Source organism: Piliocolobus tephrosceles, chromosome 3, assembly GCF_002776525.5.
Source record: "Piliocolobus tephrosceles isolate RC106 chromosome 3, ASM277652v3, whole genome shotgun sequence".
Taxonomy (NCBI): domain Eukaryota; kingdom Metazoa; phylum Chordata; class Mammalia; order Primates; family Cercopithecidae; genus Piliocolobus; species Piliocolobus tephrosceles.
This window is the reverse complement of record NC_045436.1, coordinates 69,102,460-69,128,347: the sequence shown is the minus strand read 5'-3', so window position 1 is coordinate 69,128,347 and position 25,888 is coordinate 69,102,460. Positions and strand designations below refer to the sequence as shown.

Genomic DNA, 25,888 nt, shown 5'->3' with positions numbered 1-25,888 from the left:
GTTCTCCGACCAAGGAATGCAGGCAGCCTCTGGAAGCTGGAAAAGACAAGGAGGTAACAGGTGATCCCCTCAGTCTCCAGAAAGAGTGCACAGCCTCTGCGGGCCTTTGATTTCAACTCTAAAAGATCCACTTTCAGATGTCTGTCTTCCAGAACTGTTAGCTAATGAATTTGTATTTTATTCAGTTAGTGGTACTTTGTTGGCAGCAACAGGAAATGAATACAGTAACATAGTAAAAACAGCCCTAGACAGAACTAGAGCTCGGTCACAATCTAGTCCCTACAACACATATAATATATTCATTGTATAATCTCAGGAAAATCACCCTATCTCAGTTTCCTTTCCTGTAAAGTGAAATTATATCTGCCTTACAGTGTTGTATAAAGACAAATAAAATTATTCACATGAGCACTTTGTAAAGGGTTTCATCCTATACAAATGTTAGGACTAAAATGTTGGCTTAGTTTGCTTAATGAGGGGGAGAACTAGAATAAAGACATCTGTGCTTAGCATATTTATGATATGAATACGATGATGACATAGATATTATGCCACAACCACTCCTGTAATAAAGATGTCCTTTGAGAAGCAGCCTAGCGTAGGGAAGATGACCCAGCTCTCTTCATCTTCAACCAAAATGAACATGGCTAGCCCGAGAACCCAGACGCAGCCTAAGACTCCTTCTTAACCCACCTTCAGGAAGCAGCTGTCAATTAACTACACCTGGCATAAAAGAAGAACCTTATTTAAAATCCCTGATCTAGTGGCTTAGAAAGTTTGATCTTTTGGCCAGTAGTACGGGCATTACCTGGGCATTACCAGGCCAGAAATGCCTATCCTGAGCTGGGTGTGGCTCACGCCTGTAATTCCAGCACTTTGGGAGGCCGAGGCGGGGAGATCACCTGAGGTCAGGAGTTCCAGACCAGCCTGGCCAACGTGGAGAAACCCTGTCTCTACTAAAAATACAAAAAGTAGCCGGGCGTGATGGTGGGCGCCTGTAATCCCAGCTACTTGGGAGACTGAGGCAGGAGAATCGCTTGACCCCGGGAGGCAGAGCTTGCAGTGAGCCGAGATCGTGCCACTGCACTCCAGCCTAGGAGACAGAGTGAGTCTCCGTCTCAAAAAAAAAAAAAAAAAAGAAAGAAAGAAAGAAACTAAAGAAGTGTTTCCTCAGTCCCTACCCCAGACCTATTGGATCACAATCAGCATTTTAACAAGACCCCCTAGGTGAGTGCTGTGTACTAGTTGAGAGGATGTATTTTGGATTGGTTTGAATCCCAGCTGAGCAGGTTACTACTGTGTGACCTCAAGCAAAGTGTTTAGATCATCTAAGCCTGTTTCCTAGTCCACATAGTGAGGCACCTCAATGGGTTGTAGTAAGAATTAAAGAGGCTGAGGCTGTATGTAAGGCATTTTGCACAGAGCCTTCCAACAAATACCCAGTTAATAATGAAGCTCTTTTCATCATATCATTTCGCACCATCTACAGCTGCTAACCATACAACAACATCCATTCAGAATTCTGGAGCTGCTCAACAGGGACGATTTCCAAAGCCCATAAAGCCCTCCAAGCCCATGGGGTAGGGGGAAAGGGGTGGGGACGGGAACACTGTCAGCAGTGCCTCTCGGAATACGCAGGATACTGTACATTTTGCAAAACATATTACTCATCGGATGATCTTGCTTTCAGATCTTCACTGCACGTGGCTTTATTTGAAACCTTCTGCTAGAGTCTAGACTCAGCCATGGAGTCTGGTGACCTGTGGGAGGGAGCAAGGGCCAGAATGCCTGGTAAATCGCTCTGGGCCCCCAGCCCTCTTCCTTAATCCCTTCTTAACTTTCCATCTGTCTCTGGTCTCCAGGGGTGCAGAACCGCAACCCACCAGCCCTTTCCCAGCTCTCCGGCCCGGCGCTCAGCAGCCTAGGCTGCAACACTTTCCCCCAGGACCGGGAAGGCGGGGGAGGGGGTTTGGAGGGGGCGGAGCTCGGCCTCCTGCTGCCGCCGCTGCTGCTGCCACCGCCGCCGCCGCCTGCAAAGCTGTCACCCCTCTCGCGGATGCTCAGGCTGGGCAGCGCTGGACAGATGGGTGCACCCCGGGCCTGACGGATGAACAGTCGGGCAAGTGAACTCTCACCTCCAAACTGGCTCTGCGCCCGGCTGGGGCGGCGGCGGCGGCGTCTGCAGCCCCGCGGTGGGGGCAGCCCCCTCGGTCTCCGCCCGACTGCTGCGCGCCTCCTCTGCTCTTGGCATAGTAATTTCAGTTCCTGAACGCACGGAGCTCTCTCCGGGACCGGGCTGAGAAGGACCTCAGCTCGCGGGCCCGCCGGAGCCATCGGTGTGGCGCCGAGAGACGGTGCTTGGGATATGCGACGGGGAGCCCCCGCCACAGCGCAGGCAGTGGCCCCGCCGCGCCGCGGAGCCGGGCAGACCAGGTAGGAGACCCGCGGCCGTGGGAGAAGACGCCCCCTGCGCACCTACGCCCGGCGGCCAGCGCCGGGTACCGGAGCCTGGTGGTGTGCTCTGTAGGGATGCGGAAGGGATTCGATCCCACATTTTGCCCAGGGATCCTTTGCCTGTTGCTCTTGTCTCCGTCCCATCCTGCGCTCTAGGAGGGGCAGTGTTTCTGGCAGGTGATGAATTTCTCTGCAAGGTCATTGCTCTCTTAGGCCGGGCTTTGAAGGTAAATGGGAGAAGACGCCTGCTGATCGTGGGCAGGGGGATTTATAATCAATCCGGTCTGCACACTGCGAATATTCGAATATGGGGTGTGCGTGTGTGTGTGTGTGTGTGTGTAACATTTATCTCATTTTCCTATGCTTATCCCCTTTAAGGTCAAAACACCATAGAAATATATATTACATATGCATTTATGTATGTGTGTGTATACATACGTACCTATACATACATACATACATTCGTATGTATATAGGTTTTCTTGAGGTAGGCAAAAAGAAGAAGAAGGGCGGGCAGGGGTTGATAAAGGGAAATCGTTGTAGAGACCTGTTCACTAATAGAGGCGAACTTTGGAACCACATTAAATCAGGGTAGAGACTAGAGGTGATAAACAGTTCTTTCAAGATTGGCTTTAGAAGAGATCTGAAGGAGCCTGTCAGCCAACACACACAGAAGATCTTCATGCTCTCCAGGCAGATGGAGACGATGTAAACAACATTTCAGACGCAACAATGGATAGTGAAAGAGGAAAAAAAGGAGAGGTACTTAATATGCCACTGGGAAGTGATATTTGGGTGGTGGGAAGGCATCGAATCCAGACCAGGTTTCAAGGGCTTGCTGGAGGGGCGTTGGGAGAAATCACCGCTTGGGGTGTAGACAGTTCAAGGTTAAGATGATGTGAATGTCCACAAAGCAGCCGAGGAGGTGAGCAAAAGGCTTGGAGGGGGAGGGGAGAAACGGAGCTCCGAGCAGTCACTCAAGAAGCACCCACCTTTGAGTAAGGTGTCTTCTTCCTCTGGGTTGAAGCAGTACTTGGATATGCGCCATCTAAATATTTTCACAACACATTTGTTTAAAGATCCATTGGACTATGTTTTTATTTTGTTTTTGCAAGGTATCTGGGTCATGGTGGGACTGGAAGAAACTGAAGTGTTTACAACACCAGCAAGATTTGGGAGAGAGGGTTGATTAAGGCTTAGCTTCATGAAATATTTACACATCTCCTGCGTGGGCTTTTGTTTGCTCTTGTTGGTGCTGCTGCATATTTTACTTTGATAATGCTTTGAGTGTGCTTCTCCCGTATGTGCTTATTTTCCAGTTATAAACTATTCTTTCTTTTCCCATTGTGCTCACCATTGGCCTGCCCTGAGTAACAATTGTGGGAATAAAGGTACATGAGTCACAGCCCAAAGCAGAAAATCTCTGCTGCTATCTGCAAAAGACAGGAGTTTGCATTAGAGAATGTTCTTTTGAAATAGAAGCAGGAAGAACATTTTTCAAGTTTTTATGTGTGTTTAACTTTTCAAGTTTTGTGTGTCTTTAATCAGGGGAATAGGTTATTGACTCAAAAGAGAAAAAAAATCCAGTAATTGCAATTGCAAGTCTAGATGTTATATGATTGAAATTTATTTTGGAAACAGCAGAGGAACTCATGGAGAGCTATGTACAGTGTTTTGTGGTGTGGTGAGCCTTTACCTAATCACTAACTAGACTCCTACGAAAATGATTAGGACAAAATCACAAGTGCATCAGCTTCACATGGGAAGTAGAGGACTGAAGCATTATATGAGTCAGATCAGTGTCAATTGGAGGACAGGCTGGATTCCAGCAAGCTGTTTTGAAATTTGAGTGTTTTAATTGCCTCAAAAGAATTGCCCAATATGCTTAATTATTTGTTCCTGCAACATTTTCTTAATTATGCCTCAACATACTTAAAAGACTATATTTAGATCTAGCTATCCTTCACCGTTTGAATTTCCAGTCGCAAAATCTGCAGCCTGCAAGAAGCATGGAAATATTGGTCCTGGAATCACAAAATTATAAAATATTGGGCTCAGAGAAGCCACAGCTCATATTTGAGCTCTTTCATTGGCAGCTGCTCCTGCCCTTTATGCACTCATTTATTCACTTTTTCGTGAATATATGTTGATACATTCAACATATATTTAATCCTGGACTAAACATGGTCCTAGATTGTGGAATAGAAGAATAAACAAGACATAGTCTCAGCCTGCAAAACTTGGGAGGAACACTGCCAGCAACCGCTGGTGGAGTGCCCTGACCGGGTGCTATGGAGGCCAGGGTAGAGGTGGAGAGAATAAGGAGAGTTTCCCATGGACTTGAAAGATGAGAGGACCTAGTCCAGTGAAGAGGAGAGGAAAGGACATTCTTGGCATGGGAACCAAAATAAGCAGAGACTAAGGAAAATACGCAGCTCCAGGTGGTTGAAAAATAGTGTAAGTATGTAAAGATGGCAAGATGAGAATGGAGAGGGCAGCAGGATCCACCTACAAACTGAAGTCCAAAAGGCCTGCCAACTCATCTGGTCAGTAAACCATTTTTTTTTTTTTTTTTTTGAGGCAGAGTCTCGCTCTGTCGCCCGGACTGGAGTGCAGTGGCCGGATCTCAGCTCACTGCAAGCTCTGCCTCCCGGGTTTATGCCATTCTCCTGCCTCAGCCTCCGGAGTAGCTGGGACTACAGGCGCCTGCCACCTCGCCCGGCTAGTTTTTTTTTTGTATTTTTAGTAGAGACGGGGTTTCACCGTGTTAGCCAGGATGGTCTCGATCTCCTGACCTCGTGATCCGCCCGTCTCGGCCTCCCAAAGTGCTGGGATTACAGGCTTGAGCCACCGCGCCCAGCCCAGTAAACCATTTTATCAGGGTGACTTAGGTGAATGTATTCATTTTAAGGATCTATGGTATTCAGATTACCCAAATTTATATTCTTCAAATATCTGAAAACTGTATTTACCTTAATTTACAGTAGGCTGCTTAAACGGGGAAAAGTCTTAATTCTTTTTGGCTCAAATATTTCATTCACAAATGTCTACCACCTACTTTGCATATTAGAAAAATAAGAGAGAGAATGAGGGAGCAGAGGTTTGAATTTTATAGAAATGAGTTATAAAAACTCAAGGATTCTTACTTTTATGAGAATAGAGTTCAGGGGAAAAGAATTACAAATAGTATATATTCTAAGTATTTACATGTCCTAGATGACTCCAAAAGGCAAACGTATGATAGTGTAAAAAACAGACTGAACAAACAAGTAACTCAGAAACACATGCTAAAGAGACCCCAAAGGCCACATACATTTTTAAAAATTATTTTTTAAATGAGAGAAATAGTTACAGTAATCCCGTGGTAATCATTAAGTGCCCTTCAAGAATGGTGCTTTTCAAACCAACACACTGTGAAGTCAGTTTAGTGGGTCTGATCAGCATTTTTATTTTTGAAAAATAAAAGAGTGAAACAGAAGAGTAAGTATTGTTCGTGAAATTCCTTAAATATATATACATATATGTGTGTATGTGTGCACGCCTGCATAATGGACTGTGATGTAAAATGTATACCTCATTATACATTATGTTCCAAAAAGTCTGAAAGCTCCTGCTTTATGTGATACAAAGAAGAGATGCTCCCAGTTTGCAAGATGCCAAGAGCCGACCAAGAGATCTGACAGATCTGATAGACAAGCATTTTCCGCAATATTCTGAATAGCATAATTGCCTGATAGAGGAAGGCAAGACTTATGGTTTACCGACTGCATGGCAGTAAAGTCAAAGAGCAAGATCCTTGGGTACTGAATTAGTCTGGAAAGACTTTAAGGAGGAGGGGAACCTTGAGTTAGTTTATAAAAGACGGGTGGATCTGGATGGGCAGTGAGGAAGGGGTGCTGATTTTGTGTCTGTAGAAGGAGGAAGCAAAGAATGAGTGGAGTAATGGCAGTTATATTGAAGAATCATTAAGAAAAGAAAAAATAAGTATCAAGTTGGGGGAAGAGAATTGCAGTAGAATTTCTGATGGACTGAAATATTATGTGAGTTACTTTTTATAAAAGTAAAATTCATTGTGTATATTTAAGGTATACAACATGTTATAAGATATATACATTATATGTGCGTGTGTGTGTGTGTGTTTATATAGTAAAATGGTGACGTGTCTGTAGTGGAACCAAATAACATATACATCATCTTTTATATCTACTACTTTGTATCCTTTGACCTGGATGTCCCCTTTTCCTCCCTGACCATTTTCACCCTGGTAATTACTGTTTTATTCTCTGTCTCTGTATATTTGATCTTTTTTGAGTTGTTAATTATTTTATGACTAAGATCTATTTTCCTAATACTGCTACTTTAAGAAAATCTAGCCAGAGTGGCCATAATATCATAAATCTGCCATTCCCTGCCATCTTTTTATTTATTTTGCAGTAATTTACTGGTTAGGCCTTGTTCAGTTGAATCTTGCTGTTGAACTATTGACATTACGAAATACACCACATTGTGGGGTGATTATTTCATTTCTCAGAATGCAACTACAATCGTTGGCACAGAAGGCTGAGGTGGTCATGTGAGGAACTGACAGGCTGTGAAGATGAACCAGATCGCTTGGTAGCCATGAGCTCCTGAAGGAAGGGCAGCATCTGCCATATTTTCTTTTCGTCAGTTGCTCTGTGACTTGTCCGTCTTCTTAGTTAGATATTTAAATATATTTGTATGCATTTTTAGACATTTTATTCTTGTGTTTTGCTGTCCCCTAAAAGTTATTCTGAGGAAAACAGTTATTCTGAGGAAAAGTTAGAGAAGAAAACCTTTACTTGTGTTCCTGAACATTTTCTTGGTGGGCTTCATTCAGCTCTCACTGTCTTTTCTCTGGAATAGAACAATTTTGTGATACTGACACCCTTTTAAATGAAGCTATACCTTTAAACAGAAGAACAGTGCCAGTTAAGTCAGAGACTCGTCTGCTTGAATTAGTTGGAGTGCAACCAAATATGGCACTTTGCTTTAAAAAAAAAATTACTTGGACCTCTTTCTTGTCCATATCAGCGTGTTCAAATTAGTGATAAACTAACTTTTTTCACATAAGCATCAAGTCTGGAATAATAAAAACATTTAGAGTCTGCATTTGGATTGAAATTCTGAAATTACTGAATTTCAGGGAGAAAATGTATATACTCTTACAATTTAAATCACGTACTGTCTTGAATGCCAGTGAGAAAAGTTTCCACAGCTTTTTAACTGGGCATATTGGAGTTGGCAACATAGTAACAGCTTTCTAATTGTTCATGTCAGTAATTAAATTATTGGCTTTATTTTGAAGCTAGCAGCATAATCTGGGACCCCAATAATTATTACCAGGCAGTTATAAATGACCTTAATCTGAATCTGAATCTGGAGGTGGGGCTTAGAAATCTGTATTTTTATAAAGGTCCCAAAAGGATTCCAGTACCCAGATTTGGAAACCACTGCCTTTATTTACAAAGAAATTAAATGATTACAGATGAGTCCCAAGGAAGTTAATAACTGTTTCTAGTCACTAATAGAGCTGAAGCTGAAAATCCAGAACTCCTCTTTCTAATTCCCCATTAATTCTTGGCTAAGGGGAAAATGACCAGGACCTGAAGACAACGTCCAAGAGTCCTCTCCATGGTGAGGGAGGAGAATCAGTTACTATGCACCCCGTCCTCCAAAATTGAGAGTCAATTCAGTAAGTCTGCCTAAATGACAATGCCATGATCTCTTCTCTGTCCCAAGGGTCTAGTGTAGCAGAAATATCGTGGGGATCAGCTGGGTGATCTAAGACAAGACAATTTATTGGACTTACACACCAGATTCCATTTAAAATGTTTAATTCTTGGATCCTAAATAGTGTGGATACCAAGCCACCTCTAGAAGATTGGTTTAGTCAGGATTCACAGCCTTGTGACTCTTACAGAAGCAAGAGAACCCTAAAAAAAATTCTGGAGGCTAGAGAGTAAAAACTCAGTGTTAGGCATCTCCGGAGACCTCAGCATTGTTGCTAATTAAGTAATGGACAGACGGAGATCTATCTCCAAAGCTCCTTTGACAATCACGTTTGCATCTGTTAATTTTCTGGAGGAAAAAAGAGTTACAGATAATTTTTTTAAAACTTGAATTGCAAATAGTCCATCCAAGTGGGAGATCTGGTTTATGAAGAATAATCAGATGCTTTATGTTAATAGATTCCTGGTTGTTTTTCAGAAATCAGTTGTTAATGGTTTCTAAATAGCATAAAATTAAAATAACCATATTGTGTCTATGGGAGACTCCTCTCTTTCTTTATAATGTATAACTTTGGTTAAATGAAATGCCTGAGGGAGTAAAGTGTTTGTGTGAACTATATTTTCTGAGTAATCAGAGCATTTTTTGTTTCAATTCTTGTTGACAGTTTTTCTAAAATGTAACAGCCTGCAAATATTATCAAGATTCAAAATTTTGCATTGCCTCTGTGTCTTTATTCTGAATTATGACTGTATAGGACAGATATGCTGAATATAACATAGAAGTTTTTCTTGTATTTTTTTTACTCTGTAATGTGAATGTGCTTTCTCAGCATACATTTTTTTAAAAAATTGTTGTTCAAAAATGCAACAGACATTTGACTCGTTGTGAGTTCCACTTTCTTGGAGCTTGCTCTCTGCTTTTGCCATGACATCACTTTGAAATGCTCATTCCTTCACTCCAAATTAGTTTCTCAATCAACTCAAAGCATGGCTTACAGCTCCGTGATTGCGGCAAAACTTTCGTAATCCTTAAGACCTGTTTCTAATTTGTTTTATACGTATCATGATTCTTAAATTTATACTTAGTCGTATTGTTAATTAAGCATGCCTTTCTTTGAATTTTTCTACAAGGTATTTCTCCTTGAAAAATGCAGGTAAAAATGAAGCAGCTAAAATTTTAATTGTTAATTAAAATTAAGAATTCTAAATTCCAGTAAAAATTTTAGCCGGGGCTAAAGTTAGTAAATGCATGTTCATTTTCACCTGCATCAATTTTCACCTGCATAGTAAAAATTGAGTAAAAATTGCTTATGACAAGTAGGTATGGATGATTGTTCTTATTTTCATGTCGAACATGTTCTGAAAACAGTCAGAGAGCAGAAGTCTATCATTGTCAGGGTAAGGGGCTGAACTCTGATTAAGTGAGTGAAAATGCATTTACAGTCTCCTTTCACATGAGGGATTGTCTACCCAAGTGGATTCTCAGAGTAGAAGAAAGCTTTGCTGTGAGCATCTGAGAGACCTGGTATACTTCACTTTACCTGTCTGGGCCTCAGATTTGGAGATGTACGTACCAAATCAGAATTGAAAATTGGCAGTCTGTAGGCCCAGCAGGAAAACTGTGACCTCCAGGTATTTATTTTTTAATTAAGCCAGCGTTTAAACATCAGATCTATTATATAAAAAGAAATGAAGCCCTCACCCACATTCTCTAGGCTGGAGCTGAACAGCAATATATATGCTACTTCATTATTTTGCTGTAGTCCCCACTTCTCAATGTCTCACTGACATTGAGCATTTATTTAAGTCTCTTGAGCCTAACAGCTTCAATTCATTGTGTTACTACCTCAAACCTGTAGGTATTGAGTCTGTAAAGTCTGGACTACTTAGGTGTTCTCTAAGTACCATTGAGCTCCAAAATGCTATTACTATACTCACGAAATGGATGTGTCTACAAAGCCAAAAGGTAATGGCACCAAATATAGTTAACCCCCATGAACCATAGTGAGGGTCTCAAAATTTTACAATATCAAAATATGTAGAGTCTATGAAAGTTTAATAAATTAAAATTGAGTTAACGTAGTCTGTTAAAGAATAACAGAGTTTTTTATCTGTGTACTTGCTTGCTTTTTACTGTACCACAAGTGGTGAATAAAAAATATTAGCAGTTTTAACAATAATGTAATTTATTTTTTCTTTACCATAAAGACCAATGACTGAGATCTCACATTGGATTGCTTTATGTACTTTTAAATGCACCGTATCTTTATCTTATGTATAATTTTTAACATATAGGCCAAACTTGCATAGCTTCCTGAAAGTCCAGAGTATATCTCAATCTTTCAAGTAATGCTGCATTTTATTTAGCAGGCCTGGCAGTTGAGATGAACTTTCAGGAGTAGTATCAACTAGTGTCCCAGCTTGTATTTCTGTATAGCCTAGAAATGCTCAGTTATTGATTGCAGTAGGCAGTGTTTGCAACCCCTCTCTGAGGCTAGGCAGATCACTGCACAGTCTGGCCACTTGTGCTATGTTAATATGGCTATAAAATGAGATGACTGCATCAGGGTTGATTTATTCATGTTGCAAACAAAGACAAATGCCCTTTTGAGGCAACAAGATGGAAAACTCAGGCAGATCTCTTCCATAGGGAAAGCTGTCTTCATAGCGCTCTGAAATCTCTCATGCCTTCTCAACTTCTGCTGCCACTTTCCTTCCTCATGCACACTTCGCAGCATACCACCCCCACTTCGTGCCTCCTACTTTATTTCTAAAAACATCCCCTCATCTAATTATTAATCCTAAAGTGCCGGTGCTTCAGCAACTTCACTTAAAGACAGTGCCGAGAATAGTACCGATCGAAACTAACGGAGGACACAGTGCCACACTGACTCTACGCTTTCTTTGGAGAGAGTGGCATTTCCTTTTAGAATGGTGACCGTGTTTAAGTATCAGGCGTCCTGTCACCTAAAATGAATTGATAATATATAATAGACCATAGGTGTTAAAAGTCCTTAGAGATAAAGTTATATTTCTGAAAGTGCCATTTAAAACACAAATTTAGTTCACTGAAATGTTTATGTTCTTTTATGAAGAAACTGTTCTGCTATTCCCCTGGTGGCTATTTTGATGTTTAGAACTATAATGATAAGTTTTTAAAAAATCCTCCCTGTGGGGTTTGTGGCTTTTGAGTGATGAAATCTGAGTATCCGAGAGGGAGGGGAAACGTTAATAACCTGAGCTGGACTGGATTGAGGGCATGTCAGCTCCTTTTACTTTGCAAATTGAATCAAAGCTTTCCTCCAACTGGAAATAGGAATTTATTTAGGAGGTGAGAGATAGAATGTGAAATGGGGTTGGCAGAAGGCCCTGGTTTAAGAAAGGTGAATTCTTTGGATCATTTAATAAATCTGTGTCAAGTACTTTATGTGTGTGTGTGTGTGTGTGTGTATCCCTGTTCTGTGTGCTAGGGACTCAAAATTGAATAATACATAGTCTGAACTCTCAACTAATTCCCAGATAATGGGAATAAGCTTAGTAATAAATGTAGTTCAACAAAATTAGAATGAGCTGTTTTCCTGGTCATGATCTCAGAGAATTCCCCTGGTAGCTTAACAACCTGGGTCCCTCCTCTGTCCTAACCAAGAAGCCCTGTACCTCTTTCATCCTTCCTGTATGCTGAGCAATTCAGCTTCATTTCCGTTCCTCTTCACAGCTTCACCACCTGCTTGCCACACCTGGGTTCCTTTCCTCCCTGCCAGGCTAACTTGAAAAATATACGTCTTTCCCATACTCCACTTCCTTAATGTTGTTGAAAATAAAGTCACAGACACGTGCATTTTTTACTTAATTCTGTTAAAAACAACTAAGTAGCAGAGGGTAGCAGAAGTGACAAAAATGGAACAGATATAAGATGTAGAATTCTTATTAAGAGTCTGCTGCTCTGTGTACTACAAGAAATTTCTTTCTCCTCAGGATACCAGAACCTCAGTGTAACTTCATTTCCATTTTTTTTCCTATTCAAGAAAATATCCACACATGCCAGTGAGATGAGTGAGAGTGACATTATTATAGCAATAACTTGATTTTTGAGGTTAATATAATTCATTAGAGAAAACGGCTCTAAATTATACTTTAATAATTTGCTGTCATTGGTACTTTATCATTGCTCATAAACTCTTTGTGATACACGAGTGTATTTTAAGACTGTTTAAGGGCCACTGTTTTAGATAATTGCTTAGACTCTCAGGAAGCTCTTCCACTGTTGGGGAATGATCTTGAGTCAGATCAGTATTGGAGAATGTACCCATTCCAATGGTACTGTAAATACCCAGCTGTTTACATAACTGCTCTGTGAAATACCCCATGCCTTCTTGCTATCTTTTTATCCTGAGGAGGTGCTCACCACTCTCCATTGGTCTCCCTCTCCAGGGTTTCATCTTTGGAAGTTTAAGTGGTAATTCATGCCTCTGGAATGCCTAGTAAGTGATTCCATCTCTGTGTATTTTCCCCGACTGGGAGGAGAGCCTCCTTTGCTTTGGAGCGCAGAGAATGGTGGTGTAGGGGAAATAAAAGAAATGGAGCCTCCATTGTAGAATTAATGATGATGAGTGGAAAAGAATGAAACACCAGCTAAACACATGCAGGAAGAGGGTTTAAAATTCATTAAAGAAGGAACAAGAAACAAAACAAAACAAACAAAAAAACACTTGAGGCACTTTGCCATCTTGATTCTAGAGCGTAAGAGAACCCTAACACGTGTATCCACGTATATCCATCTACTTTCCAAAGGAAATGGGTGAGGGTTAGACTATAGATATGTAAAAATCCTTCAAAATTTTATTCTTCAGGCTTATCTGCCACTGTCATCTTGCTAAAACTACTTCTCCTTTAAAGAAATCTCTGAGGTTTGTACTATTAAATAATAGCACATTAATAATTCCCCATTCTAGAGATGAGGAAATAGATAACTTGCCCAAAGTCCCACAGATGGTAACAGAGCTGTGTGAATTCAGCTGTCCAACTTCAAAGGCCATGAGCCTCACCACTATGCTGCACTGCAGGACTCTGTTGGTGATGCAAATCACAGTGGGTCAAAATGTAAGGACTCAGTATGATTTTATGAACTTCTGTCTTCTATCTTGGATTTCATCTTGTATTGCTTAAAAAACAAATGTGAAACTTCTAAATCAGCAATAAGACATTAAAAAAAACAGGATGAGTTCAAGGACAGGTATTTTAGGTTAAAATTTTATAGAGCATTGCATAGGTGATAAAATTGGCAAACATAACTTTTTATCAAGATACCAGGTAACACATGTGTTCAGCAAACAACATTTCTTTGTTTCTCAAAAGAAAAACCAATTGCTTTTCTTATGACACATGTGCGTGCACACCCACACACATATATACACACGCACGCACACATACACAAACAAGAAAAAACAAACATGTGTCTTTGTTTAACTGCCTATGGACTTTGGACCTAGAAACTATTTATAGAACTAGTGTTTCCGTGATTGATGTTTTAATCATAGACATTCATTTACTTATGAAAGTTAAGCGATTCCTTATTATAGCTTACAGCTAAGTGTTCTCATTGCAAATGGAATACTAAAAAAAAAAAAAAAAAGGTAATCTACGCACAGGAGGCCCATTTGAGACAAATTCCTTCTTAAAACTATAGTTATAACGAATTAATGGTACTTGGTAGGAGGATGAATATACCTGTCTGCCCATTTGGAAGGTGAAAATCCAATAACTGAAAAAAGCCATGATTTCTGCCTTAGTTTTTAGTTCCTTAATAAGCAATTGTTTTTTTTTCTAGTAAAAGAAAATGGACAGAAGTCACCTAGAGGCATTAGTCTTATAATTGGATCCTTTCAATCATTCTGGAATGTCTTTGCCACCTCATGTCATTTCAGAATTCAAACTCTTTGTTTCCAGAGGTAACACAGTAGAGGGCACTGCTTTTCCAAGTGCAGATTTCCGGCAGCCACCTGTGAGAGGATCTCAGGTAGTCTACAGACTTCCTTCTGATTTTAATACTTATGAATTTATTTAAATATAGAAATATGTTCAGAACACATTTCAAAATATATTTTTAAAAAATTTTGCTATGAAAAATAATATAACCAATACATCAAACCTGTAATTTCAGATATTATTTTTTAGGACAAGGCTAATGTTTTCAACCAGTGCACTAGTTAAAGTCAATTTAATGGAAAATTGAGTAAAAGAAAAAATGGTTTAGATAGGAAGCACATGAGGCTAAAATCATGAAATGGGTACACAAATGTCACAGTCCCTGAGAGTGGTACCTGAAGTCATTTCATTGCCCACGGCACCTCAGGTTCTCTCTAGAAATGAGAGGGCTGGTCCAGAAATCTCTAAGATCAATTCTAGCTCGGATGCCCCACCACTTGTTTTTTAAAATCTTGCTTGTTTTCTTCTTCATTCATGGGCTTATTTTCTGAATTTTAGGCCCCTTCTGCCGTTGTTGGAACCCAAACCGACCCTTCTTATCTCCCCCTCTTCATCATCACCAAGCATGTATGCCTTCATTCATTTACGCATGTAGTCATTTAGCCCTATACCCTAGGGAGAGCTTATGGGCTAGGTAATGTGGGCATGCAAGAAAGCTACAGGGTTCTAGACCTCTGACTTCTGGGTAAATAGAGTATATTTGTCTATGTTTCACATTGAAGTTAAAGCCCTTGAACGAAAGGACTGGACTTCTGCCATCATCTTGTCTTTGTAGTTCTTGGACAACTAAGAGATCTTCAATGGAAGGCCCCTTCATTGATAAAATGCATTATCAAGGCTCATGTTACAAATTTAAAATGTATGTTGAGATACATATGAGTGCATAATGTGTGAGAATGGAAAAAAGGGGGTTCTACATTTCATAGCTAGAAATGTCTAATTCTTAGGTCGTTTTGAATACAAAAGGAAAAAATTAGTACTTTCGTTATTTTGGAGTAGCTGTTAATACATCTTTGTTAGAAATCTTTATAAGTCTGAGTCATATGAGGAATTTTAACACTTGTCAGTTTTTTGGGCTTTTTGTAAACATCAGCTACATTGAGAGGGGAATCAAGTTTCAATAGTGTTTATTGCTTTTTCATATAATTAAACTCCAAACACGTGGTTAAGGTATATGATTATTTTTCCTTGGGAATCTGTCCTTAAGAAACATTGTTAAGATGTTTTACAGCATTTGAGTGTGGTGAGTATAAATTGTCACAAACGTTTATGTGGTGTCAATGGAACTGTTTTATGCTTGCCAGCAATTCATAAGATTTTGCTATAGTGGTGAAAAGGATATAGCAGTGGTTTCCTGCTGGAGTTTCTATATAATAGTGAGAAAAGCATCAGAGGATGTAGTTGTTGTGGTTGTTTGCTCACACCCTGCTGCTCTTTTCTTTTTTGTAAAAAACAGGAAGCTGAAATGTGTTATTTACTTAGTTCAATTGATGTTTAATAAGGACTTATCTGTGTGCCAGTATGGGAGGATGTAAAAATGAGAAGATGCATCTCTGCCTTTAAAGACCATAAAATCTTCAGAAATTATGTAAAACATTAGGAATTTAAGTAAAAAGTTCGAAATGCTTCATGGCAGTATTCGTTTATTCTCAATGCACATACATTATGATAAAAATTGATTAACTGAAATTGGTTTCAATTTTCTTTCTTAGAGGAGGTGGGTCTCATTTTGTTGGCAAGGCTGGTCTTAAACTCCTGTGTCAACTGATCCTCCCACCTTTGCCTCCCAAAGTGCTGAGATTACAAATGTGAGCCACCATGCCCAGCCTGTTATCAAAATGTTAATGTTTAGATTTCATCATGAGTGATATAACTTTCCAAGTGTCACATTAAAACATATTTCAAAGAAACAGCTAATTCACTCAGGTAGTTTTTAACTCATTTTTACACTGATGTTCAAATTAATTGTTAGTTTTTCTGTACTCTCTGGTTATGGAGCAGACTCCGAATTCCTCAGCTTACCAGTTTCGAGAGGAATTGTGTGAAAGAGCATATTCCAAGTCCCTATTCCCAAAACAAGAGAGAATAAAATAACATACTTAGGCTCAGTACATTAGTACTATTTCATTTGACAGTATCATACATTTTTAAAAAAGAAAGGCATGCACAAAAGAATATTTGTAACCCAGTACGTATTCTGAATAGAAATGATTTAATGGAATCCCTATCACTTAGAGAAGCAGAACTACTATGGTAATATGGAATAATGGATTTAGTTTCAGTTTTAGACCTTGCACAATTGTGGGAGCTTTGCAGTTGCTTTCACATCTGGTATGGAGCTAAAGTCATCATAGGTTAGCAGAGCTGGCAATTGGGAAGAAAAGCTGAATTTGAAGTAGAGCCGAGGAAGGGCAAACTAGAACCTGCAGGAGAGAATGAAACCCATAAAGATAAACTGGAACTTGTATTTGACTCATACTTCTCCATCCTCAATGACCCTGACTTGAACAGCCTGAAAGGGACTGGCACTCTTCACTGCAAAGCCATTCGTGCACCTGGCCCAGAAACCAAAAGAGGAGATCTGTGGGGAACCAAAGGTCCGGCAGCCTGGATGCTGCCTGACATGGACAAGGTGAGCTGGGAGGTCAGTGAGCTGCACTTGTTGACTACACTGACCTTCAGGGAAGAATGCTGTTGTTTCACTTTTACCTTCCAAAGGTCACACAAATTTCCCTTGTAGCCAACTGGAATGAAGAACGATTTAGGAAAGGGAATTCTGGGAATGAGTTTCCATCAGATCTAGACAGTGATACAAAACCAACACAGAGGATGCTAGCCCATAAAAGGAGAAATATTTGCAGTCAGGAAATCCCTTGCTTTGAGTTCTCCAAGAAACCTTCCAACTGAAGGATAACTAATCCATGCTGCTCATGAACTACGTTTAAGAAGTTTTCTTCTGTAGACTTCTATAGACTTATGTAAATTTTCTTCTATACACAACTAGAACTTGTTGGTTTACTTCCATTCAAAAACTGAAGTTTCAGAAGAAGTAGATATTAATGTAAAGAAATTCCAAGATTTATGTCATTTACCACTGAACTCATCTCTCTAAAGTATGCATCATCCTGTGATATAAAAGTTAATGAGATTAACTCCCATGTGGCTGGTTGATGTAGTGATAAACTTATTTTCTGCCACAATAGATTCTAATCTCCATTTTTAGATTTCTGTAGATGCTACAGAAAGTTTACATAATATAATGTTACAGAAAAATGAAAGTTCAGTTAAGAAGTTGCCTCCCCCATGTTTCTTTTATTTATTGTTTTATTTTGAGTCTCTTGCTTGTAAGGATGTATGAATTGGTGCTGTATGAAGTGGTGAGCTTACCAATGGTGGAAGCCAGATGCTATAGCCAGGATTCTTTCAATAAATGGGAGGTTGGCCTCTGTATCTTCTGAGAACCTTTCCATTTTCAAGATTCTTTGAGTCTTCATCAGTGACTCTCAACCTCTTTTTTGCCCCAACTCACTTGACAAATTGTATGTACAGATCAGGTCCCCTCTGTAATTCCAATTCCTTCTCTCTCACCTAAAAAACACATTGAAATATATGTGATCTAATTTGTGAAGTTAATTAATCAATAATTCTTAATTTCTTACTTAAGTACAAGTAATAGCAATCTTGTCTTCTGTATAAGCACAAGAAATTTGTTACACAAATATTTCACAATCCCAAATATATTTTCCAATTTAGCCCTTGGTAAAGCAAGAAAACAGAAATCTGTTTTTTCAGACATATAAATGAAAATGGAAAAATTCATGAAAAGGGAAGGAAGTATACAGTTTTATTAAAATTCTTTTGGTGTTCCACAATTGACAAAATTAGCCAATGCTAGGTTAGCCTTTGGATGTATTAATTGTGTCACTGTATGTATTAAGCTAATCTGATCACACAGAAGCATTTATTTAAGTAGCATGTGTTATTTGCAAAACCCTGCACTTGGGATGGGGTGGCAGAGCTTCATGTATACAAAGATGACTTACCCACAAAGAAACCTTTAGTCTAGCGGGAGAGCTAATACAAATAACCAAATGAAGGGAGAAGAGGAAAAACTGAATGTGGGCTGAGTATCAAAGTAGAAATATTTTGGTTCTAAAAAGATGAAATGTTAAAATTCCATCCCACGCTATATACTAAGAATGGCAGAGAAAAAGCAAAAAAAGCCGGGCATGATGGCTCATGCCTATAATCCCAGCACTTTGGGAGGCTGAGACAGGTGGATTACTTGAGGTCAGGAGTTCAAGACCAGCCTGAACAACATGGAGAAACCCCGTCTCTACTAAAAATACAAAATTAGCTGGGTGTGGTGGCGCATGCCTGTAATCCCAGCTACTTGGAAGGCTGAGGCAGGAGAATCACTTGAACCTGGGAGGCAGAGGTTGAGGTGAGCCGAGATCGTGCCACTGCACTCCAGCCTGGGCAACAGAGAGAAACTCTGTCTCAAATAAATAAATAAATAAACCATATACTAAAAAGAAAAAAAAAAGCCCTGACAGTACCAAGTGTTGGTAAGGATGTGAAGCAACTGGAATGCTACTATGTTACTGGTGAGAATACAAAATATGGTAGAGAAACCATGGAAGATATTTTGGCAGTTTCTTATAAAGTTAAACATTCACTTACTATATGACCACTCTTATTTAGCTAAGTGATGAGAAAACCTATGATAACATAAAAACCTATTTATAGTGGCTTTATTCATAGTCTCCAAAAATCGGAAATAACTCAAATGTCCCTCAACTAGTAAACGAATAAACAAACAGTGGCACATTCATGCAGTGAAACAATGTCCAGAAATAAAAAGGAACAAAGTATTGATGTGCACAATAACAGGGATGAATGTCAAGTACATTATGCTAATTAAAGAAGCCAGACTGAAACAGCTAGGTGTTTTTATATTTATGTGACATTCTGGAGAAAACAAAACTATGCAGGTGGAGAAAGAGGTCCACATTAAAGGTAAGGAGAGTTTGACTACAAAGTGTCATGAAGGGGAATTTCTTGGTGGGGGACAATGGAAATTATTCTGTCTTGATTGTGGTGGTGGTTACACAGAAGCGTTTGTCAAAACTCATAGACCTGTACACCAAAAAAGAGTAAATATAACCGAATGTAACTTGTGTTAATTCTTAAAGAAAAAATACCAGTCCCAAATCATGGTCAGGAATATAGCGAATTTCTAGTTCTGAGGTCAGAAAAGCAGGCATATGGAGGAGCTGTTAACCCTGCTCTCTGTTTATTGACACAGAAAAGTGTACTCTCTGAACAGATTTGCACTCTGATATCCAGAAATCTTGGGTTAGTTTCTGTCTCAAACATCTCTTTAAATGGATGGAGGCAAGTATCATGGGACCCTGGATGTCAGCTGACAGTTCTGTTGCCTAAAATAATGTTATGTTCACCATCTGGTGAGCGTGTGTGGGAGTAGTGTGTGCTCACTGTGTCCTCTGCTGTTTGTGTGTGAATGGAGCATGCGGCAGGCTCTCCCCGACCTCATACTCATAGAAGCTGAGAGAAATTATTTATTCCAATATTTGTTTATTGAGGTCTTGTTAAATGAGAAGTCCTGTACTACATGCTGTGAGGGCTAAATAGGGAGATCCATAGAGTCGCTATCAAAAATGGAGCTTATAACACAGTATGAGAGATAAGACATATGCCTCAATAACTGTAATCCAATCAGATTATGGTAAATCCTATAATCGAGGTTTCCTCACTGTTCTATGGCTGTTGAGAAGAGAAAGTCCTCACTTCCGGCCGAGGGTATCAAGAAAGGATTATTTTGTGGAAAGTATGGCATTTGTTCTAAAACTTAATGCTTCCAGCCCTTTGAGAGATGGATCCTTCCTGCCTTATTCACCGGCTTTTTTCTATACCTAGCCCAGTCCCTGATACACTATTGCTCCATCAATGCTTTGGTGTTAATTAATGAATAAAAGAAAGAACAATCAGCATTTTCAAAGGCAGAGAAGACATTCCAGGGGGCATGGCCTAAGCAGAGGAATGCAGGCAAATGCTTCAAGCATATTTGAAAAACTAAGAGTAGGGCCAAGTGCAGTGGCTCACTCCTGTAATCCCAGCACTTTGGGAGGCCTACGCAAGAGGATACGTTGAGCCTCAGGGGTTTGAGGCCAGCCTGGGCAACATGGCAAAACTCCATCTCTACAAAAAAATACAAAAATTAGCCAGGCATGATGACACGCGCCTGTAGCCCAGGTCTCACTGTGTCCACCCAGGCTGGAGTCTAATGTGCGCCACTGCCCTCCAGCCTGGGTGTCAGGGTGAGACCTGTCTCAAAAACAAAACAAAAACACCGAGAATAGTTCAGCCTGGCTGGTGTATGGGAGGATATGGGAAGCAATGTTTCAAAATGGTGTTGGAAACAAACTGGAGAGTGCCAGGTTAAGTGATTTGAACATTTTTCAGTCTAAGAAGCTACTGACAGATTTTTGAACTGAGAGTGATGTGATCAGATCTGTGTTTTAAAAAAGATGTCATTTAAAATGATTATTAGACAGTCACTATTAGTGATTACATAATCTGCATTGGAGCAGTGGAAAAACTGTGTCTGAGGCAGCTGTACCTGCTGTACCTCACGCATGAAGGTACAGGCAGTTGTTGGACTATTACACCTGGAAACAGGAATCAGAAGACCTGGGATCAAGTCCTCACTTCACTTCTACATTGTATAACAAAATTCATACGTTTCTGAAACCTCGGTTTTTGTATCTGTGAGGTTAGTGTGGAAATTATAAGAAATAGTATCTGTGGGAGCTTCTTTTATTTTAAAGAGCTATATAAACATAACAGTTATTGACATTTGAGTCTCAGATGTTGGAAAGATGGTTGCAAATGTTTCTGGAGAGATACCATAGGAGTCAGTGACTCTGTCACTCTAGGAGCTAAGGGACAGAAGCTGTCAAAATGACTTCAGGTTTTGACTCGGAGAACGCTGGTGCCATGAACAGAATTAGTGATGTCAAGAGGGAAAGTTTGTTTTGTCAGAATGATGTTGAATCTAGTGGTGGATGTTATTTGGGACCCTGGCAGAATATGCAGATCAGATATCTGGTCTACACTTATTATATAATAGAAGAGGACCAGGCACGTGAGGAAAGGGAGACGCCTGGATTGAGAGCAATTAAGGTCAGTACCATTAGATATCCTAAGATTAGACGAGATTATCAAGGACAAGAAACAAGAGGCCTAAAGGAGAGAATTTTCAGTAAAACTGACATTTCGGGTCCAAGAAGAGATTAGTTTGATCTAAGGCTACAAAGGGATGATCTGAAAGTGGAAAGAAAAGTCGATGTAGGAAAATGTCAGAGAGGTAACCGGTGGTAAAAACAATGCCATGAGTTCAAGGTGGATGAAGAATAAAATTATTTTTATTTCTCGATCTTAAAACTGAAAAACTAATGCCTGCCTGTGGGCTTGTTGTGGAGAGTAAATAAGGGACAGTGCTGAGTGCCATCTCTTATATACAAGAGGCCAAAAAGTAGGAGCTATACTGTTATTGAAATGTATTCTCATTTTTAACATTACCCAGATCTTGTGAGGGTTATATGTGATGATTCCTTTTTATTTTAAGATAAATCATAGGCTAAATTTGCTGCATAATAATATCTCCTGACCTTAAAAGGGTAAAATGTAGTTCAGCCCCAGTTTTAGAAGAACTGCATACTGTTCTGACAAGAGCATATTGTTTTTCGGAAACTCTCATTAGAGTGCCCTGCATGGAAAAACAAATTCCCCTCATCCAGGCCAAAGTTGAATCCTATCAAGGTACACAGAATAAGCACAACTTGCTCATCAGCTGCCTGCTGCCCTCATGTAGAATATATTAAACCTGAATTTCACTCCTGAAGGTGGCAATGAGATGCATTTATGCAAACTTAATTGACCCAGAAAATCATTTGTGAAAAGGAAAAAGGTGAAAAGAATATTGGTTTAATATATACACTTTCGACAATTTCTTATAAGTGAGTGACCAAGACAGCATGGAACAACCATCAAATCTATTTATGTCATATTGATTATATTTTATTCTTGATCTAGAAAGCCAAGCAAGAGCTAGTTGGCTTTGCAGAGAAAAAAATAAAAAACCTCTCTTTGGGATCACATGTGTTTTCTCAAATCGGCCACCTTAAAAATGTATGTAGTTAAGATGTCACAGAGAGAAAACAGACACGGCTCAGGGACAGCTGTTACCGCTCTGGGAAAAACTATCCAACACCAGGAGCAAGATTCTGTGATCTGCACGAGCCCTCGAGGCACCGAAATTAGATAGTACCTTATTCCACGTGTTCAAATGATCAGTCAAAACTCATGAGCACTCCCAAGAAAACTGATGAAAACAATTTTTTTGTCATTATCTGGTATAAGTTTGCTGGCCTGATGCTGAAAATATGCAAATTTTCTTCCATATTTGCAGGGATCAGTAAAAATCAAGATTATCATGGCATCAGCCTATCAGTCTTTCTTAACTTTAGGATTTATTATGATTTTCCTGATATTCAATAATGCGTCTAAACACCCCCAATATTTCTCTCTTCTCTTTCATTCCACATTTTATTTAATGGGGTCATTCATGTTTTACTCATTTCAGGGTTAGAACTTTGAAACAGTTTCTGGAATTAAATCCATTTCCTTAACCTGGTATTGAAGTCTATTCATAACAGGCTTGTGTCTAGAACTGAATTTCCTAGTGAGTATCCCAAGCCCCAGCCCATTTTCTCCCCACCCCAGCTCTTCCTACATATACTCTTAAGTTCCTGGTAACAATGTACCACAGGGACCACAGTAAGTCTGTACCTCCCTGCCTTTGAATATTTCCTTAGCGTCTTCCCTCTGCCCAAAGGCTCAGCTTTTAAAACCCAACTCAAATATTTATCCTGTGCTAGGAAATAGCACACAGTTCAGTTTGGTCAGTTTCATTGTATTAACCACAGGTTGTAACATACAACCCCAAAATTTCAATAGCTTAAGGAAATAAAATTATATGCATTTTTAAAAAATTTCTGCCAGATACCTCCAAAATACCTTTTAAGTTCATCCTAATGTTAATTAACTATTTGCTTTCTTGCTCTCTCATGGCATTTTTCTCTACATGTCTAGTACAAGAGTTATTTTTCATGGTGTACCTTCTCTGAAATATTTAGTTTTGGAGGCCAGTTTTGTATATCTTGTATATATCTTTGTATAGCCCCCACAGAATTTAGCACAATGCCTTATACATAAGAAGCCTCAATAAATAGTTCTTGAATTCATTTCAGTTATCCATTGAGTTCACTACTGAATTCCTCAAGATTCTGAGGCCAGAGTTTTTTGGAGACGTGGTCTCCTTATGTTACCCAGACTAAAGTGCAGTGGCTATTCTCAGGCATGATCATAGCTCACTATAGCCTCAAACTCCTGGGCTCAAGTGATCCTCCTGCCACATCCTCCCAAGTGCCGGGAAATACAGGCACATACCACTGGGTCCAGCTGGAGTAGTAGAATTCAAAAATAATTTGCTTTCTAAGTATTTTGGGGGTACTACCTTCTAAATCCTTGTAAGATTAATAGTTGTTTCTTTTTGTGTGTTTTAAGTGTCTTGGTGTCTTTATTATAATGAGAGAAAGAAAATATTTTCCCCATCAGTAATTGGTGACTTTTCTTCTTTGAGAGTATTGTTTTCTCAAAGGAAAAAGAGAAAATTAATGTATAAAAAGGTATGTACATAAGAAACAAAAAAAATGAAATTGGAGTCACATTCTAAAAAACACGAAGAAAAAAGGCAAGAGAACTATAAACTTGTTTAAAGTAAGCTTTCTGAATACGATGAGGTAGATTCTCTAATGAAAAGAAATACCCGCTGTGATAAAGACACAGTATAGGAAAGCACCAGTGAAAGGCAAACTTGGCTGAAAGGGAAATACCAAAGTTATTCCCAAGCAGGTCCTAGACAAAGAACAAGCAATCAAAAAGTTGAGCACAAGATTTTGGGGACCATCATTACACCATAGTTGTAATGAACACCGTCCGCCTGATGCCATCTGTACAACTTTAATAAGACCATCAGCAAAAAACATAGTTTAGTTGAAACATTCTCACATTTTGCAAGTTGTTGTTCCTCCTAACTTCTGCCTCCATTCACTACCATTGTTAAAACAGTCAGAGAATAACACAACTATTCAAACATTATTTTTCTTCATTTTTATTAACAAATTAATATGTCATCTTAGTTTACGTATATGTACATACACATGTAGTTGAGTAACCTCTGCAAAAAGGAAAATGTCTAAAATTTAAAGAAAAGGACATGTTCCCACAAAAGAAAAAGTGAGAGAGCTGACAATCTGTGCAACTGAGGAAGTCAAGCTAGAAAATGACTAATCCAAATGAAGAACTAGTGTATGGCTTCTCTTTCCCCTGAGGATAAATTAAGCAGTTGGAGGAGCAGAGTTGGAGATTCAGGCAAAAGAATGAACATTCTAACAAGCTACTTATCCATTTGTAATTCCCTCCCAAACACCAGTTCATGAGCCAGTTCTTCTTGGATACACTGATTTACTTTACATGCCTTTTCCCCATCTCTCTCAGTTTCAGTTTGTTTACAGAAGAATATTTTAAGAATAATTATGGAGAAAGGAGATAGTAAAATTTGGGGAAAGTAAAAAGAAGTGAACTGGGTGACAGAACAGGAAGTTGAGATACTTGTGACGCAGCCTGAGGCGTCCAACACATTTTCAGAATTAAAATGGCATGTTATAAAGCATGGTCTTTGATCTTTTGGTTATTCTATATTGTGGGATCGATGAGGTTGAAACCACCAGAGGGTTCTTCCTGCCCACTGCACAAATAAAGACCATGGCACTGCAGTAAAGAAAGAGTTTAATTGATGCGAGGCTGGCCATGCCACATGGTAGACAAAGTTATTACTCAAATCAATCTCATAAAAGCTCATATGTTGGGGATTTCTCTTTTTTATTATTATTATACTTTAAGTTCTGGAGTACATGTGCACAAGGTGCAGGTTTGTTACATAGGTGTACATGTGCCATGTTGGTTTGCTGCACCCATCAACTTGTCATTTACATTAGGTATTTCTCCTAATACTATCCCTCCCCCGCCCCGGTGTATGATGTTCTGTGCCCTGTGTAGGTGGTTAGGGATTTTTCAAAGGCAGTTTGGGGGAAGGGGTGGAAGTGGCTAGGAAATGGTGCTTGCTGCTGATTGGTTGGGGTGGAGATGAAATCATAGGGAGTCAAAGCCGTCTGTCCTCTTGAGCTGAGTCACTGCTCTGTGGGGCCACAGGAGCAGTTTGGCAGGACCAGGTGGAGCCATCAGTGTCAGACACGCAAAAAACCTGAAAAGATATCTCAAAAGGCCAGTCTACATTGGTGATGTATTTGCAGGAGTAATTGGGGAAGCTGCATATCTTGTGACCAGCCTATTAGCAGAATTCAGGCTCCTCTCCTTCCCCTGGCCTGATGGTCTCATTATTCTCATTTAAACTATAACCTAAATGTCTTCCAAAGTTAGCTAGGCCTAGGCCTAAGTCCAGGAATAATTAAGGCAGCTTGAAAGCTAAAGGCAAGGAACGGGGAGTTGGGTTGTCTAGATCACATCTCCCCCACTGCCATAATAGTCTCACT

The 25,888-nt window shown here is 39.6% G+C and overlaps 1 protein-coding gene across 6 annotated transcripts in view; it reads left to right on the top strand.

Moving 5' to 3' along the window:
• Window positions 1-1,768: 1,768 nt before the first annotated feature.
• The window catches only part of GPRIN3 (GPRIN family member 3), a 70,329-nt gene continuing 46,209 nt past the window's right edge, over window positions 1,769-25,888 (top strand). Inside the window, exon 1 of one of the 6 annotated variants that reach the window (XM_023195435.2) lies at window positions 1,769-1,791. The gene's annotated coding sequence lies outside the window, so the exon portion shown is untranslated. The other 5 variants (XM_023195434.3, XM_023195432.3, XR_002727112.2 and 2 more) reach the window with 5 other exon arrangements.